This window comes from Phasianus colchicus, chromosome 7 (genome assembly GCF_987193195.1).
Source record: "Phasianus colchicus chromosome 7, bPhaCol1.hap1.1, whole genome shotgun sequence".
Lineage (NCBI taxonomy): Eukaryota > Metazoa > Chordata > Aves > Galliformes > Phasianidae > Phasianus > Phasianus colchicus.
The window spans coordinates 30,477,360-30,492,531 of NC_143442.1; the positions used below are offsets into that span (position 1 = coordinate 30,477,360).

The 15,172-nt window shown below is 35.6% G+C and overlaps 1 protein-coding gene across 8 annotated transcripts in view; it reads left to right on the forward strand.

Annotated features, from left to right (window-relative positions):
- The window catches only part of TFPI (tissue factor pathway inhibitor), a 210,293-nt gene that overhangs the window by 79,833 nt on the left and 115,288 nt on the right, over nt 1–15,172 (forward strand). The gene's annotated exons all lie outside the window — the stretch shown is intronic.

Genomic DNA, 15,172 nt, shown 5'->3' on the forward strand with positions numbered 1-15,172 from the left:
GTCTAATAAATTCCACTGTGAGAATGGGGTACCACCTTAAGTCACGTGTGTTCAAGCTTGTGGCTTGTCTGGGCTGCATTTAGTGAAGAGCAATTGTCTAGGGCCATTATCTGGAAAGGTTACTTGAAAATTAATGCCTCGCTATTTTCATGGAATGGATACGAAGAGCACAATCACACTATTTAATAGACCAAGTTCTCAACCACAAAACACTCTTTTGCAGCAGTCTCCGCCATTAGCTATGCTTTTTCACTTGCCATGAGCAAGAACCTGCATGCTGCACTTGTAATAACATACACTAGAGCAGATGACCCACCATCTCTGCTCCTGAAATGCACCACTCACCCCTCGCTTTGCTCACATCCATTGTTTGGTCTCCATAAATGTTCAGTGAATGTTGATGGCTGCCATTTTTACTGCATGGAGGAATTCAGTGGTGTACCTTTGCTTCATATGCACTTCCACGTCAGAAGCCGTTTTGTCTGACTCCCTCTCTGCTGCCATCTTTTGCGTGGAAACAAAATGTAATGGGGGAATTAGTGGGAAGGTTCAACCTCTATTGCCATACCACTAACATCTGCCTCTGATGCTCTGGTCCAATGAAATAAAATAGCATGCATTACTTCTGGAGTAGCCCTCATAAAATATATACTATAGTTAATCGATGTAAGTAACAATCTGATACATTTTATACTTTCATTTAGAACGTACAAAACAGGGCAACAAAACCATTAAACTTGAGGGATATGTGACCTCATTTTGCAGAAAGTAACATACACAGTTTGTTTGATGGCAGTGGTTTCAATTCACAGTGAGTTCTCAAGGTGTTTGTCAAACTTTGGATTAAGTTCTACTCTTCCTGTGCTTTATCCTTGAAAAAGCTGTTTAGAAATGTGTATACTGCCAAAAAGCAGTGGAATTAGCAAGTGAGGGATCTTTCCCTCCAGTGACACAGGGCTTATAAAAGTCTACTGAAGAGACATGGTCATGATTTGGATTGCCATTTTATGCATTTGAAAATTTTCAGTTGATGTATTTATGTTGACTGAAATGAAGCCACAAATGAGCCAAAGAAAATGTTGGGTTTTCTTTAATATTGAAACCTATTCTCAAATTCCTTTATCACAATGGAAAGCACAGCTGCATCTTCTGTTCACTGGACTGTGTTTAGCTTAAGTATCAAAACCCACAAACTTGCTATCATGTGAGTTACTGCTGGGCTGAGCCCTCCCCGTGCCCTGTGTTCAGTCTAGACGGTGTTCATCATGCACTGATGTTTGGTTGGTGCTCAGTAGCAGTTGCACACCTGGGGCAGAGCAACAGAGCCATGAGGGCATGGCAGCAGACCATTTGGGTCTTACTGGGAGCTGTGCCAGACTCCAGGTTTGCCTGGTTTAACTGTCATCTTTTAGTCAAATGTTGAGGAACTCCTAACTGTTACATTTTGCTGAGGCTTATTTAAATTACTACATTAATAGAAGATTGTCTGGAAACTTGGAAAAGCAAGTGTCTTGAGTCCATGTAGACTGGTAACTTTAGAAAATGTTGGTGTTACAAGTGAAGGTGATACTGTGACAGAAAAATGAATAAAACACAAGAGTAGAATAGTAAAATGCAATCAGGCCTTTTGCAATGAAGAGAGGCCTGTGACTTAAAGGTGAGTGATGTTCTCATGTTAAAAGGCTTTTTTTTTTTTGACTATAGATTAAAGTATCATTGTGAGAACTAGGAATTAAAAATACTGTATGTAATGCAGCCAGCAGTTTTGTGAATGCAGTAGTCTGTGAGAACTGACATGATGTTCACATCAAGAGTTTTAGTCTTGGTACAATGCTTTGAGTCGATACAAAAACTAGCTGTTGCCTAAAGAAAAAAGGCATTGTACTGCTAGCATAGTTTCCTCAGGAGGGTCTTGTATACAAGATGTACTGAAGCCTTGCACGATAGATTTCAAAGAATTTTAAAGGTGGTTCAAATCATAAACTTGGAATGGAAAGAACTGGCAATGACCCAAAACAAAAGAAGTCCTAGTATGTTATATAGAGAGATGACTTGTAACAGTCATAACTAGAGAGTTATGACTAAGGAGGAAGAAAAACAAGTTTATTCCATTCCTGAAGCTTGTAAAAGGCAATGGCTGAAACTTGCAGTACAGGAAAGCTGTTCATAGGAAGACACAGGAGGTACATGAAGCTTGAAAACAGATTCAGGCTTTGTTGAGGTTTGTTTTTTTTCATCAGTTTGAGCTGACAGCATCGTGCAGTGTGAAATCTACCTCTGTGAAGAATATCAGATAATTTTTTTAGGTGTAGCTGTCACTAATATTTTTTTGACAAAATAGAAGAAAATAAGTGGATAATTTAACATTGATTTATATATTCAATCATTGCTTTGTTATTTTTTATAGTAACTTATAAAACTTGACTTTTATAAATGTGACAAATGACAATGATGTTTGGTGCAGCTAGATGGTTGAACTCTTGTTTAGGTACTTTTTTAGTAATTTCACCAAATATTCATTTTAATCAGCATAGACATATAGACATATATGGAGAGGGGAATGTGGGAAATGAACAGTTAAATGAACATCACTTATAATTTAATTCTAATGCAGACTCGAATCTGCTCTTAAAATAGTTAAAATTACTAATGGAATTGGTTTTGATTGCCCTAATGTATTGAAGTATTTTTTGGTCATAATATTTCTGATGTCATCCTGTGCAGTGTGTTGTATGTGTGTGTTAAAATGGATGAACAGCTTATTTCCATTAAACAGTCACAGTTTGGTTTGAAAGGTCTGTAATTACTGTCATTACAAACAGAACTTAACCTCAATGAAGTTAAACTTTCCAGTTTAGAAAAATATTACAGGCACTGTGTGTAGGATATTTGGAAGGTTGCATTTAGCCTAAGTGCAAAATGGTGGCAGAAATCATTTTTAAAATCTGACTACTCCATCTCAAGTGTTCAATTTCAGTAATGCTTTAGTTCTATTTCAGGGAGAAAAAGTCCTTTGAATTCAATGTTTTGGGACAGCTTATGACTAATGTAGTCAACCTTCACAAAACTATATTACCTAAGAATACATACTTCATACTCTATATATTTTACATGAAGGTGCATTTTGAATGCAAGTTGAATTGACAGAAGCTGAGATTGTCCATGGAAAAGAAATGCAGTCAATCCTTGCAAAATACATTTAAATTTGAATAATTTAGACTTAACCATCTGTAATTTTACAACTGAACTTCCTTCCTCTGAAAGGATTGAAATATTTTATTGGTAGGCTTGACAATTCCATCTGATGTGTTTAAAATTCAATTCTGTGTTCAATACAGTCAATATACCTCAGCATACTAATGTTTTGCCATATTGAGAATAAAATGACTGCTAATCTCCTTCTGTCCCTCTGGAGCTGCGTGCTGCTGTGTATATTTATCATAGTGTTTTACTTCTCTATAATTCTTTTGTAGGCTGAATCTATTTGCTCTATGGGCATATGTGCTCTACTGATAACTTAAAGGAAGAATGGGACCGAGTCCTGCTGTAACATTTAGTCCCCTTCAAAAGATTTGCTAACCACTCAGGTCTGGCAGATGAAACTTTTTGTTTAACTATGTACTAGAGGCAAAAGAAACTAGTTCAAATCTGGTAAACAGCAGGTCTTTGCCAGTTCATTTTGACTGAAATAAATGAATGAATGTTTTTAGGATGCTTTTATTGATGCCTAGCCCAAAGAGGATGAAGCTTGCACATCTGTAGTATGGCTGGAGGAGTTTTACTCTCAGTTTTAGAAAACTTTAGAGCAAGCGCAAGTTGGCAGCATCCATTTGGAATCTTTCAGTGAATTGGTTGCACAGAAAAAAAAACAACCAACAACTTAGGAAAAAGTATGACCGAACTCAAATGACCTGACTTGTGCTTAAGCAGTCTCCTCTGCCATCACTGTCAAGAACTTCACAAATAATATCATAATCTCACATTAAAAAAAAAAAAAAACAACATCCAAGTCATGAGTCCAAGCATATACTAAATGTTAATATTGTGATGAAAAGGGACCTGTGATTTTTCTTTTGAAAAATTACTGGTAGGCAAATTGGGTATGCTGAACGAATGACACTTGTCATGTACTCTGACTGTAACAGCTCATAATACAGTTCCTGCAGAGACTATATATATAAAATAAAACTATTATAAAGAATGTGCTCATAAATTTGTATGAAAGATAGTACCTGACAGTAGATATAATTAAAATACCCAAAAGAATGTAAAACCTTTCTATTTGTTCTCTGGTTTGTATACAGATTTTGACATAGCTTTTTTTTTTTCTGATGTTCTATATCAATAAAGGCAGGCTTAGGCAATGCAGGAGTATAATACAAATGATGAGTAATGACTTGTGGGTTGCAAAGATTAAATGCCGAAGAAATGGTAAACAGCAAAGAACTGCTCAAAAGATTCTTTGGGTAAATAGTGATGATTTCATAATTACAATGGCTTTTAAAACTGAGACTGGAGAAATTACAAGTTTGAGATTCTGCTGGGAATCTTGTGTATGCCTTATGAATTTGTATTGAATATATTCTTTTCACTTACCTTGTTCTGTGATTCTCTTAAATACTTGTTTCCACAAATAGGGTACCATTTGATAAAAGGAGATGTATTTTATCCTAACCTGGAATTTTGATAGCCAGGAAAAAATAGCGATAGACTTAACTTCCATGCAAGGATATCAGCTGAGTTGGTCTGCCAGTAACCTGCTTAGATATGATGACATATCTAAGTAGACATGCTTTTTTTGATAGCATTTTGACTTATCTAACATGTAATGTTGTAGTTAAGAAAAAAGGTGCGCCTCTCTTCCTGAAATACTGTTCACCAGAGTATTTAGTCAACTTTACTGGCAGTCATGCTGTGTGGTGTTAGAGCTGATTTGTGACAGTATACAGATTACTCCATTTAATCATGCTGTTAAATACATCCAGTCAAATTAACTTTGTTAGAAGCCATATCAGAATCCCTCGAAGAAATTCCTCTGTAGAACTGTGCTGCTTTATCATTACTAATGCAATGTAGCTGTAATTAAACATAACGTAACTTTTAAAGTTGTATAAAAAAAATTTGAGCTGCATGAGAATGTTCACCATCTGATATTGGGCATTAGAAAAAATGTTCAGCGTAATGTTTAAAATTGAGATGGTTGACTAGAAATGAGGACTCAGTTGTACTACCTTTCAGAATATTTCCTTCCCTATTTTCACAGAAAACAAGCAAGCATTTTTTTGTTTGTTCTTTGTCCTTAGATTTAATACTGTACAGAGGAAGGATTTGGTAGGTACAAAGATGAAAACATAGAAGATGAAGACTGATTTAAAAAGTTTTAAGCATAAAATTTTCATAAGTATATATAATAGATAAGATTTTCAGAAATAGCTCCAAAAATGGGCAAAATGTGTTGCCAATCTTTCTTGTTGTATAAAATTTAATTCCTACTGTGTATCTAAAATAAATTTGCAATATCTAGAGATACTTTAAGAAATTAGTACTCCGTAATTTTTAAGTAAAATGGAATTTTTCATCTGTTAGGACTGTTATTTAAAATACAACTTCACAAATGGCAGATAGTAAAAGGATGTGCACAAGTTCTATCATGTTGTTAAATGCAGTGAGGAGTAATAGTAAGCTGGTGCTGATCAATATTGGTGTTACCTTTAAGTAGTTCCATTACTGCTATGTTCTCCATAAGGGCACAGTATTGAAGTTGCTTTTCTTTTTTGCCAGTCTTTCTGCTAAATGCTGAAGTGAATTAAAGCACGTGAAGTGCAAACTATTAATTACTCTGCATCCATCTTCTTTTCTGCTAGTGACTGGAAATGATCAGCAAGGTCTTGTGGTCCCTGTTAGATTATCAGTCAGTTTGCTAATAGGAAAATCAAACAAGTGTTCAGCTTTTCTCTGTGCACTGAGGGAAGGGGGAAGCTTGAGTGAGGGTTCTTTTTTAGGCTCTTTTTCAAACTTGAACAATGCTCCATGGAACATGTAAGCTAGAGAAGGTGATTATTACTGATGTCTCTGAAATTAAATCAAAATACTTGGGCAAAAACTTGACATAAACTGACTAAAGTGTCCATATGTTTAATTATTACTGATTACTGTAAAAACCATTCGTGCAAGCGTGCTGGAGCTGTCCCTGGATTTCTGATCTTCTTCCTGCAGCTCTGGGTGATTGAAAACAAGTGTAAGAACTCATTAAAATGTACTGAAAAGAGAGTTGTAATCAAGTTCTCAAAGGCTATGTGAGTGCTGTCTTTTTTAAATAATAAAAACAAAAAGGTGTCATTTGAATTCATCTTCAACCTTTTTGCTGTAATTGAAGATTGGTTTTGACTTTTCCATAACCTCTATGGCTTTCTGAAGTATGTCAATCAACTTCTCTTAGATTAAATACCATCTCAGCTTGCAGTTGCATTCAATGCTTAGACATGTTTACTTAGGCAATATATTTTATCTGCTGATTATTTATTGGTTAAGGTGTAATTAAGCTTGCCTTACAAGCCATTATTTTGGAACTTGAGATCAGCTTTGCTTATTAAGTTGTTTTAAAGGTCCCTTCAGGTGATCTGTTCATACAGATTTGTGCTGGGGACTGTTAAAAACAGTTAAACTTCTAATATTCCTATATATTTTTAATTTGTTGGTCTCCTGACAAAAAAGGAGGCCAAGAGGAAGGTGTGTTAATAACATGGTGCAATTGTATGTCTGGAATAAGTTGCCTGTAGGCAGCCAGTGTCTATTTAATTGAAATCTTGTCAAGCCTCCTCAGCTCTTGTGATAAAGAGCTCCTGTCAGTGTGAATGAAACTGTTTATTTTATGCTATGAATTGCTCACTGTTTCAACCAATACTGAGATTAAGAGGAAGATGTTTAAGTGGAGAAAATTCACAATAAGATGGCATAGAAAGCTGACAAAATCAACCAGAAGAAAAGCAATAGTAGTTGGTGACAGAATCCCTGAGGCTGAAAGGGATCATCTAGTTTTACCCCTCTGCTCAAAGCAGAGTCAGCTACAGTGGGGCTGTAGCTGTTCTGAGCCAGCTTCTGAAAATCTCCTGGGGGTGGAGACTCTATCTTTCAGGTCAGCCAGAGATAACAAAACAATTGAAGTCTCTCTTCAGGTTGGAGGCTTGTAATGTGAGATTTCTGTCAGTTGCATCAACATCTTGTTTCTGATTATTGTCTACAGCAAACTCTCACGGCAATGTTATCCGTGTTGGTCTGTCTTAATCCAGAAAGCTGAATATCTGCTTTTTTGGTGGTTTGGTTTTGTTGTTAAATGTGATATGAAACAAATGATTTTTTACTAGTACTGTAACATTTTTCAGGCAGAAGTCTCCACCCACTTTGATAGGGATTTAATTAGGAATTTAGAATTACGGCTTTCTTGACTAGTTGGAAATCAGTTATGCAATTTTTAATTCTATTTTATGTTAACTGTTTCAAAGAATTCTTAAGAAAATAATGATACTGATTTGTCAGGCATAGCTCAGCATTTGCCTTTGTGAGATAAAATGGTCTTTCATTGTCCAGAGGAATTAAGTGATGAAGGCAGTCAGAGTGAGGAGAATTAAAAAAAAAAAAAAAAAAAGAAAACAAACAAACAAAAACCTTTCAAAAAAATTTTTTTTTTTTAGAACCTTTGGCAGAGGATAAGACTAGATCCATCTCCCATTGGTTGCTCCTGAAGGGAATCAGCCAATTATTTTGTGTTAAATTCAAGCCTTGGAATACTAGTAGAAATGTTCATTTAATTCAGAAAAGACTCTTATAGCAGTGTGGCTCCTTTTAAATGTGCCTCAATGTCTCATTTTCTAATTTATATATTCTAAAATTTAAGATCTCAGTATGGTTTACAGAATTTTCATCAATTAGTTTTTGAGTGATATCCTTTGAGCTAACATTGCTATGACGCTGAAGAAAGAACAATTGGGAGCTTACTTGTACATGTTTTAGTTACTTGTCAAATCCATTGTCTTAATCTCAAAGGCATATTTAGATCTAAGTGCCAGTCTGTACTACGAAATTATGTAAAATGTACCAATGTTAGGCAGTATCCATTTACTATTCTGTTGTGTTACCAACTGTCTTTAGCTAAGTCTTTTGTTAGGTTAAACCAATGGGACTGTGGTAAAATGCTTATTTATGGATCTGCTTTGCTATTCAAAATGAGACTGCAAAGCAATGTCAAGATTAATCTCAACACTTTTCTTTTCCTGACCAGCAACTTGCAATAAAACCCTTGCATTAATAACTCTGAATGCATTATTAATGGCAAAAGGACACTTTGTGTAGTTCTCTCTAAAAGCTCACTAACTCAGTATGAATTGAGCTCAACTACCATTGTCTAAATCTTGAAACATCTATTAATATTTCATACTGAAAAAGGTGTACAGCTATAGGGAGGAGAAATTATGATGATATTGTTCAACAGTTACTCTCCTTTCTTTGGCAGTTCAGTTTAATTTGTGTAACACCCTTAGCTCCGCTTAAGACTTGTATCTTACATGATTATGTAATTACAGGAAAATCCAGGATTTTTAGCTTTGGAGGTGAGAAAGAGGGAGAGCAGGACTTTCAGTTAGAAGAAAGCTGGCTAAATGAAAATCCATGTATAGTTCAACTTTGAAATACACAGTTCTTGGATGAGTTTTTGCAGTTTTATAGAAGATAAGATTTCAGTTCTAAGCAGAAAAAAAACACCCTGGTAATGAAGAGTTTCTGTCACGTTTATACACTTGGCTTAAATGGCATTATTTTAATATTATTTTTGTAAGATTAGGAAAAGTAAGCTGTGTATAGATCAGTCTTCCAAGGATTTAAATTGCTATTTGATGCAAATATCCCTAATGCTGTAATGCATGGGAGAGAAGGGGGGGGGAAATTGTGACAAAGTTTAGACTCTGCTTCAATAAGTTTTGACCATTTCTTTTAAGTGCACAAATAAGACGGGATAAATGAATATCCAAAAAAAAATGTTGCATTTTTCTTTCAGTGTGGTTGAGATATTTAAACAAAATTAATCCCGAATTCTTAAGCTTAGAGCTTCTTCCCTGTAGAGCTTGTAAATTTGTATTTGTAAGTGAATTTTGATCGTTTAGAATAATTAAGTTGTCAGAACCCTCTTCGTATTGCTGCACACTGCTGAAAAGAGCCTGGCTTCATCCATTTGATGTCCACCCTTCAGATACTTATAAACAGGAATTAGATTCTCTTGTGTGACTGTAAAATCATTAAAGTTGAACAAGGCTAGTATGATTTTCTAGTCCAGCCATCAGCTCATCACCACTATGGCCACTAAACCATGTCCTGAAGTTGCCACATCTGCACATTTCTTGAACACCTCTGGGAGCAGTGACTCCACCACCTCCTTGGGCAGTCTGCTCCAATACTTGACCACTCTTTTGGAGAATAACTTTTCCCTGATATCTAACCTGAATTTCCACTGGCACAGCTTGAAGCTGTTACATCTCATCCTTTTTGCTAGTTTTCTGGAAGAGGCCAGCTCCACCTTGCTACAAGTTCCTTTCAGATCCTTGTGAAGAGAAACGAGGTCTCCTCTCAGGATCCTCTTCTGTGTATAAAAACAATTCTGAGTCCCTTGAGAATTTCTTGAACGGAGCTAATGAAATTCAATGCTCTTCTGAAAATACTGTGTTTCAAAATAAAAGAAAACCCACAACTTGTTCCTATCTCATTACATAAGACCACCCTGTGCTTCCAACTGATGTGACTTAATTAGGTGCTGCAATATTCTTCTGTATTAATTCTTAATGGAATTTTCTGAAATTGCAGTGGCTGTGAAAGCAACTCAAGCCAGTGCTGAATGACTGTTGAATGCTATGGGATAGTTTACAGTTACTATTCTCACTCTTTTACAAAATCCCATTCAGATTAATTAGTGAAAGTAATGAGGAAGGGCGGAGAAGCCTTATAACATTTACAAAGCATCTAGCTCACAGCATTCAGTAGAACTGGTCAAAAGAGCTGTTGCTTTACCACAAGAGGAATTAATGTAGCTGGACTGAACAGTAGGGTGTTTTCAAAGTGATTAGTTCATTTCTGCAGGAGCTTGATTCTTCCTTGATCAGGCAATTAGCAAATGAACTGCATGATGCTACTATTAGCATGGGTTTATCAGCGTAGTTTTGTTAATGTAATTACACCCTCCAGAGTCATTATTACCTCTCACTTCTCCAAGACTTCCTCGATTGTAGTTTTCTCTGAGGTGTGCTACAGTATGTAGTAGGGAAATCTCTTTTTCTTGTTTCCAGGATACAAGTGAAGGTAAATGGTGAATTGTGCTGCTGAAAGGTACTTTCCAGGATTTGACAGCTGGGTTACTGCACATTCATAGGGCAAACCTACTCTTTCTGATGTGACACATTCTCTATGTTACCACAGCAGATGTGCACTTGTAATTACAGATGGAAAATAAGGGATCTGATGGTATCTATCAGTACTGTAGAAAAGCTGTGAAGTAACTATGCTTACCTGTCAAAAGGAAGACTAGGTGTATTATTCTTCATGGATCTTCTAAAATGCTAGATATTTAGATGTGTGTCTTTGAGCTTCCCATGTTTGTGAACCATGCAGCAGATTTGTTTAAGAAAACAAATTTCAGGGTTTTTTTTTTCTGTTTAAGGTTTAGTACATGCTATAATGAAGTATGTCACCGGAATTGATTGCTGAAAGCATTTGATTTTTAAACAGTCTCCTCAATGTTTTCATCCTTTTTTTTTTTTTTGCCAGTGTCCATACTTATTTTGTATTAATAGTTGTCCTGTTATCAATGAATCATTGCATGAATCAGTGATATATGATTGATGGAACAGTCTGCTCAGAGAGGTTGTAGATGCCCTATCCTTGGAGATGTTCAAAGCCAGGTTGGAGCCCTGAGCAGATTGGTGTAGCATTAGATATCGAGGTTCACAGCCTTATCTGAAGGAAGGGATTGGAGCCTGATGATCTTTGTCCCTTCCAACCCATGCTGTTCTATGAAATGGCCTCTTCTGATCTACAGATGTAGGTTTTTCATTGCTTTTTCTTGTATATCTCAGGACCTCTTGAATCTGTTTTGTCATTGTGTATCTAGAATTTGACTAGAACATACAAGACAATAATGTATAGTTGACTTACGATAGAAATACTTTCTGCAAAGATTTAAAAGAGTTGGGGAAGAGGGGGAAAAGACATATATATACCATCAATGCCAAGAGTTATTATGTATTGCAGTTTGGAAGCAGTGATTTTGGTTGATTCAACTTGATTTTTCTTATATATTGCTAAGGGTTTGCTAGCCCATGAGATTTTCTGAAGTTAGGGAAATAAGTTGCCTATGGCTTTTCTTATAGAAAGAAATTGATGGGCATAAGGAGGATAAAATATTATTTGATAAATGCTGTATAGAGATGGAGACATACAGCGTAAGATTGTTCTTTACGTATGATTATGCATTAGTGAGGATCCATGTGTTTAAGTTTGAGATTTAATGAAAACTTGTACTTTCTGTGGTTTAGTTTAGAACAAGCAAGCCATTTTTTCTCATAAGGCCCTGTCCTTGTACTATCCCCCATAGGGTCAGTTCAGAATACCAAATTAATTTCCTTGTTGCTGTTAACGTATCACGAGGCACATAATTGCATTCTAGATGCTATTCAAAATCTGACAGTGATAAATTTAAGTTGCTGATGCAGCATAATAATGATAAAGAATTAGATACCAAGAAAATAAGGTCAAAAACAAGTTCCAGGTAAGACTGTGAATGGCATCAACTTTTTGTCTTATATGCTCTATTTCCTTTCTTGTAATCCTTATTATAATCCCTCCATTATTCCTTTATCAGTTGTGCGAGTCACATACATCGTCAGTGATACTACTCAGAAAATCAAAATTGAGACTGTAAAATAAAGACAAAGCATTTTCACTGGAAGAGCTGCATAGATACTTTAATACTGATATTGTAAATCTTTACATGATCTTTGGCAGAGTCTTGAACTGTGTGTTGATGTATATTTTGTCTTTAAATTTTAGTAATTCAGTTGTCATTGGTGTTGAAGAGAGAATTATTAAAATGAATAGCTAGTATATATGGAGGATAACTAATTGAAATACTTCTAAAATGCATTTGCTGTTAAGAATTAATTATCAATAACAAACTCTGTTCTTGAAAGTTCTGCTATAGACTACTACAAGCATCAACCAACATTCCCTGGTTGTCTTACTCTGCACAGTCTTCTAGCCACTGCCCCAAGCCTGTAATGTTGCATGAGGTGGTTGTGACCAAAGTGCAGGACCAGATACTTGGTCTTGTTGAATTTCATGCCACTAGCATCAGTACAACCAGTTCCAGCTCTCTTTGTAAGCCCTTCTTACCTTCAATAAGTGAATTGATTTGATTGATTAATCTTCTCAAATACCCTTTCTATGGTTAGCTCTATACATCTTTTACACTTAATTATTTTGCTTCTCTTACTGCTGTTATTGTCTCCTTTTTTCCCTGGAGACCCAAGCTGCTCTGTGGAGTTGGTTAGAAAGCCATCAATGCAGCACAGCAGAAAAGCATATTCTAAGTTAAATTTAATTGTTAATTACAGAATGGTTTGGTTCAAGAGAGAAAATTGTACTTGAAATTCATGTGGATATATTAAAACAAATTCAAAATAAAACAAAACAAATGTGGATAATTTAAAGTCTACTTTTGGTTTTGGCTGCCTTTCTTCTCTCTGATTAGAACTCTACAGATTTAGTCTGTGGTCATCTACTAGACTTTATTTTTTCTGCGTGTTAAATAATTCGGATAAGTAATGTTGTTGAAATGTCAATCACTTCTCAAAAAAAAAAAAAACACCTCTGAATTTCATCTCAGGAATGTTACTGACATGAACTGTTAAAGGAATATTTTAGAAGTGTATGGGAGAAAGTAAATGTGCTATGGAATAGGTACTCAATAGTATAATTCTATGTATTAAAGTGTGAATTTTTGAATGGATCACAACAGGGTAATATGAGGATAATATATAAATAACATACTGTCTTGACCTGTTTGCATCTAGTGGTTGGGAAGCTGGCTTTTGCATCTAGCTGTTTTAGGCCACCGGTTGGGAAAATGAAAGGTATTACACAACCTTAAAAGAGGCTTTGCTACATAGTAATATAGGATAAGTGTCTTTCTCAGCAATTGTTCAGTGGTAAGTCACAGCAGTCTTTATTTGGAAATCCCCTTTCTTCTGAGGTATGTAATTAATCTTAGATTTCTGTGGGATGTTACTGCTTGAATGGTTGTGCAGAAGTACCAACCTATGATAATTTTTGTATGTAAGGGTCAGCTCATTGCAATCCTTTCAGAGGGAAGAACAATGTTTGTAGCTATAACTTGAGACTAAATAAATCCACAGATCCCTTCTGTTTAACTTCTTTCTGTAGGAACAAAATTTGTTACTAGTCTACTGATACAAGTGAAAAAAGATTGCTTTGTGATTTAAAAAAAAAAAAAAAGAAAAAAGTAACATCTTATTTTTTTTCCTCTGTCTTCACTGGCTGAGTCAAAGGAGATAAACAGTTGCAGCCCTACTCAGGGTAGGGATTGCATCCACACAGAAAATATCTGCGCACAGCTAGGCAGCATTATTACTATTCAAATGCAGCCATAGGTAACAGTTGAGGAATAAATGAATCACTAGGACACTGAATAAATCTAGATGCCCAGTAATGTTGCAATCCCATGCCATAGGGCTTTACTGGATTGCTTTGCATGTGCAAACCGAAGTTTAGCTTCCATTCCAATTTGGAGTCCTGAAGTGCTATGTCAGTCTTGCACCTCAGGAAGAAAAGATTTTTATCTTTGAGATGATGTATCTAGCAGCTGCAAAGAGCAACTTGGAAATGTTTCAGCCATGGCAGTTTCAATTAAAGAAAAATCATGCTTGTGATGGTATTTTGACCTGTAATTGTAAAGAACTTTTTAAATAATCATAATAATAAAGTAATCGAATGTGTCCTGAAATTGTTTGCTATGCCAAGTTCTCTAATTTTATACAGATGAGAAATAAGCATCTCTTTCAGAAAGGAAGAATATTCAGCAAATGACCTTCACCATTAGTCATTTATATTTGTTGTGCACTGCCAGCTGCCAAATAGAAGTAACTTCCTGAGTGAAACAGTAGGTGAAATGAGATTAACGTTTGCCCTTTCAGAACTCATTTAATGTGAGCAGCTTCCCTTCCAAATATGAAGGTTATAGGGACCCTGTGAATACTCTCTAATTATTGGCGTGAATGTAATTCCAATACACATACTTGCTTTGGTAAAGCTATCTGGGATTCATTCTAGTTTCTAAATGAACACAAACTGCAAATTTGTATTTTTCAAATACTGCTGGTATGGCAAGCTCTGCAATTTTTTTTTTGTACTAAAAGTTATAATCTACCTCAAGTAAAGTGTCATTTTCAGACTTCGTTCTTCTTGAATTTGTGGAATTCAGCAGATATGTCACCTTAAAGATGATAGGAGGTGTGACACTATCGCAGCTCTGTAATTTCTTCCAGTGGCAGCAAGATTTTTCAAATGTAGGATAAATGTTTCTGTCTATATTTAATGCTGTCAAGGTAAAATGTAGAAAGCTTTGTCTTGGTCTTTAGAGACTAAAATAGAAATAAGAATTGTAAAGTATAGAAATAACAGAGGATGTTTCTTGGTGTGCTGCTGCAGGAACAGTTTTTTTAACTGATATGCCTTCCTAGAAAGTATGAAGATATCAGCTAAGTTCTTTCTGTAGTTGCTTACCCATAAAACTGAATTCATGAAGATCACTGCTACATTTACGACTGTTTTATGTTCAGAGGAATCCGTTCTACCTAAATTCCAGTGTGTTCAGTAAAAATATTAGAAATATCATGATAATAGAGGGAAATCACTATTTTTATGTGCGCATCTAACAACCAAGTCCTTAGTGCTTATGAGGTTTACTCTTTTCTCTAGTTTTCTCTAGATAACAGTTACACCTTGCCAGTCTCTATATTAGCGCAATTTATTCCAGGGGGAAGAAAAAGGCATCCAAGCATCTTGTATGTGTCTGGCAAAGGCAGTATTGGAGTAGAAATTTATAGGAAGGGAATGG